Source organism: Agrilus planipennis, unplaced genomic scaffold, assembly GCF_000699045.2.
Source record: "Agrilus planipennis isolate EAB-ADULT unplaced genomic scaffold, Apla_2.0 scaffold246, whole genome shotgun sequence".
NCBI classification, from domain to species: domain Eukaryota; kingdom Metazoa; phylum Arthropoda; class Insecta; order Coleoptera; family Buprestidae; genus Agrilus; species Agrilus planipennis.
In genome coordinates this window covers 402115-406280 of record NW_020440921.1, presented here as the reverse complement: position 1 = coordinate 406280, position 4166 = coordinate 402115, and the positions used below count along the sequence as shown (strand labels likewise).

At 31.2% G+C, this 4166-nt stretch overlaps 1 long non-coding RNA gene across 3 annotated transcripts; it reads right to left on the bottom strand.

Annotated features, from left to right (window-relative positions):
* Positions 1 to 6: 6 nt before the first annotated feature.
* On the bottom strand, positions 7 to 2881 carry LOC112906186. Of its 3 annotated transcripts, none has more exons than XR_003232220.1 (5): positions 2347 to 2881; positions 1176 to 1276; positions 881 to 1053; positions 398 to 625; positions 7 to 200 (listed from the first exon to the last, which is right to left on the bottom strand). It is a non-coding gene; the product is annotated as an uncharacterized LOC112906186 (long non-coding RNA). The 3 variants fall into 3 exon arrangements; XR_003232221.1 differs by lacking the exon at positions 2347 to 2881 and adding an exon at positions 1354 to 1779; XR_003232219.1 differs by lacking the exon at positions 2347 to 2881 and having other exon boundaries at positions 1176 to 1773.
* Between the last annotated feature and the right edge of the window lie 1285 nt (positions 2882 to 4166).

Genomic DNA, 4166 nt, shown 5'->3' with positions numbered 1-4166 from the left:
AAACACCATAGCAGAAATTTTGTTGTTCCATTTGAAATCAAATAGATCCTTAGTTGCTCCCACTAATCGGTCGAAAATCAACTGCATAGTGTTGCGAAGTGAAGATGAAAATATCAAATCAGGAACAAAGTCCAGAAAAGACCACACCCATGTAGACGGTTGTTCGAGTAGCGCCAAACTGAACTCATTTGTTGGGCAATCTGCAGAGAGGGCAAAAAAATATATTAATTACACTATTAATTAAGGAAGGAACTAAACACTCCTAAAAATAAACAACATAAAGCAAGTAAAATATCTGAATTATAATAAAATGACTACAACTGTCATTTACATCATAACAAATAACCCATAAGATCAATATAGAGCAATTAATATTATAAACGGCATGCATTCTCACCTTAAATAACTGCAGAAAGTAGCTTCCTAAGGTCCACAGGTAGAATTAACAAGCCAAATCCAGGAGGAATATCACTGCAGACAAGTTGTTGTTTCAGTCGTTTCCAAAGTAATTTTCAAATGCCTCCCCTTCTCAGGTTCAAAATTATGTTGCAAGGGTAAGACATCAAAAGCATCGACTCTTTCAGTACCATCAGAATTAGCTGTAATTTCTTCTCACTTGGACAATCTATAAAAACGGACAAGAAAACGTGGTTAATTACAACTTTTAAAGAAAGTAAATCAGTAATATTTTAATGTGGCAATGTGGAGTTAAAGTTAGAAGCTAACTTTCGCGCTGATGAAAAGGCCAGTTCCATGTTTTGCTTCTGCCACTTCTAAAACGTTGTTTAAAAGTCGTTTGATGAAAGTAAGTTACAAATGCCTAAGAAATTGAAGTTTCTGGGACCAGGATTAATATTTTTAATTTATATGGTTTACTTACCAGTTCATTTGTCATAAATCCTTCCTTCAGCAATGCCACACTGTATTCGTTCGTAATCGAAAAAAAGGCACTTTTGTGATTCTTTTTAGGACAGCTACTTTCTGAACCGAATGAACGCAGACACAACTAAGGCACTGTAAATTAATGCTATCCAGGGTTTTTTTTTAATGTTCCTGTGAAATGAAATCTTATGAGTATTCAGATATAATTAATTTAGCCTCCTTAGTAAATAATGTGCATGACAATACTAAAGTTAATATCAAATAAATATACTAATTATGACATGTATGCTTACCGTGATTGATTAGATCCTCCAAAATGAAACGAACATGGCAGACAACTAGCTTTTTCAGTTGCATCAAAATGAACACTCTTCCATTCTTATTTATCATCAATCTGTAAAAATTGAGAAGAAAAACGAATAAACTACATTATTAAACAATTAAAACACGAAATACAATGAAAGTACGCACCGAAAAGCAAATAAAATTTCAAAATTTTAAAAATGGCGACGTAACGTCGTTTTTAATAAAAGATGGCAAGAAGATGGACAAGACCGTGTAACACAGCAAGATCTATAAAATCCATAGATTCATAAATAATTGTCAATTTATGCTGCGGATATATAGATAACCATGAAGGAAAAACCTATAGAGCCTAGATGGAAAAGCAAATCACCAAGTCAACATTATGTATTTTACGTCTGTTCTTACTATATTCTTCCTCACTTCCCTAGAATCTTTAATAGATGTTCTCTTTGAATATTTGTTCTCTATGAACTCTCATGATACGAGTCGACAAATGTAGTGGCGCTATAAGCGCTAATTTGATTTTTTCGGAAAAAATTTAAATAAACTGAAATTTTGTAATACATACAATTCTAACAAAATAACGGGTGGTTCGACATTCTATTAACAAAAAAAGTAATATATGTTCGCCACCGCATGCATAATGTGCCAGGAAATTTTATGTTGCGAAAATTGACAATAAATTAATAATACACAATANTGGATAGTATTTTTATATAGCAAAACGTTCATGTTATAAAATTTAAAAAATTTTGTTTTTGGTCCGATTTATATGAAACTTGATATTTGTGTTCATTTACATAAAATCAAACACATATTTCAACATTTTAAAAAATTAAACCTCTGCAGGAAGCTGAAAGGGGAACATTTTTATTTTTGGTTCGCGTATAAAGTCCGGTTGCCGTTTTCACTTTATGATTAATTAGTAGGTTTATCAAATGAATGATTCAACTAAACACGAACTATTTTATGCCGTTTAATTCTTTCCATGCAAATACGATCGTTTTGCTTAAAAATACTTTCACTTGCACTTCTAAATTTTGAATTTAACTGGATAATGGGTGAAAAATCAATCACAAGATTCGATTGTTATGACTAAATTTAAATCTAATCTTTAATCCGAAAATTCTTGGTTCAACATTTTAAAATAAATTTTACCTATTTATTGTAATGATTAACGTCCATTTCACCTTCTTGAGGCATCATTATTGCCTTGCCAAACTCCTAATCCCCAAGGAACGTACATCCAGAGCAGAGATGTGATTTACTTGAAATACTTGCATTTAAAATGCACATACAAAATAAAAAATAGGGTTCATCGTACAAATTTTGTAAATAATTAATTTATCAGATTAGTTAGAAACTATTTGTACAAGTAGGTAAATCCCTATAATGTTCTTTCATATTTTCGTTTAGATAAAAAGGAGATGTTTGCTTATTTTGCTTGAGAAAAACAGATAGAACATACTAGACTGGGAGTTCGTGATAGCAGGGGTTCTGCAATTTTACGTATAAAGCATGCCTTTTTGGGGGTTGATAATGCACCCCTTGATGAAAAAGACAGAAAAGTTGCTGACAGATGCACTCTTTTTAATCATAGTAAATATCTTATACAGCATCTTGCCAAAGATGTGATTTATTTGAAATACTTGTATTTAAAATGCAAATATAACATAAAAAGTACCTATTTTGATCTTGCATTTAAATACTTTTTTGAGAAAAGTATTTTGTATTTTATTTAAAGTACTTTTCCAAATGTATTTTCTATTTGTAAAATGCAAAATGCACTTTTGCCATTGATAGTTTTACTAGTATTATCTATCAAACATTATATAAAATGATGAATGAAAGTTGCTCACATTCACCATTGAAGGTATTGCAAGCTTAAAAAGGGGACAAAGAGACATTCATGAATGTCTTCTAATTCTTTAACTGAAAAGAGCCCAAAAAATTCTAAACTTAAAAATGGATAATCAAAAATATTGGATCGATATCGTTTTCCTGGTTCAATGTCATAGTTCATGGAATTTTGAAGTTACAAACTGATATCAGCACCTGCCAATTCACCACTTATCCTACCATAACAAGGAACCACGAAATTCCATGAATAACGACATATTAGCCCGCAAAATAATATCGAATTTATTTACGCCAGCTGTGTAAAACTGAAAACTACAAGATATTGTGGTGTGCTAATAAATGCCTATAATCCAAAACTTTTAGAAAACGATTCAAAAGTCTTCACTTATTAGATGTACCCAAGGCTAAAGAAACTATGGATTCCTTTCTTTCTCTTTTTACAATATGTACAAGATTCAGAAATAAAATGGGGTTGGAAATATTTTGATATAAAATGATTGATCGTGATTTTACATCAATAAATTATTTGCAACCCTATTTTGGCTCTGATCTTTCATGCTAAACAAACTATAAAACGGGTGACAAAGGTAAATAAGGTAGCATATAGAGGGGTCTATTAAGCGCGCCTTGCTTTCTGGCCGTCTTGCCATTGAAATTGGAAGAAAATGTTTCCAATAAAAAATGTTTCTGGTCAAATAATCCATCTGCAGAAAATAATATGCTTAACATACTAGACATAAAAATAGTTGCTAAATTCAAAACTGTAATAATATACAGCGTGTTTCATTTAAAATAAGGCAGCTGATGTATAATACTTTCGGTATATCCGGAAACATTTTTTTCCAATTTCAACGGCAAAACCGCTTAGCAAGGCGCGCTTAATGGACTAACCTTTATTTTTTTTTTATAATTTACATCTCCAATATACACGTAATTAACATATGTACTTTCAATGCTAATATATCAATTTCGATAAGGACTAAATCGAATAGTTTTTAATAATTTTAATCATACAAAACACCGCTAAAGAATAATGCTGTGAATCCACTTAAAGCTACGGATGAGAATAAAAATAAAATTACAGTGGAATCCGCTGATAATGACATCGAAAGGAAATG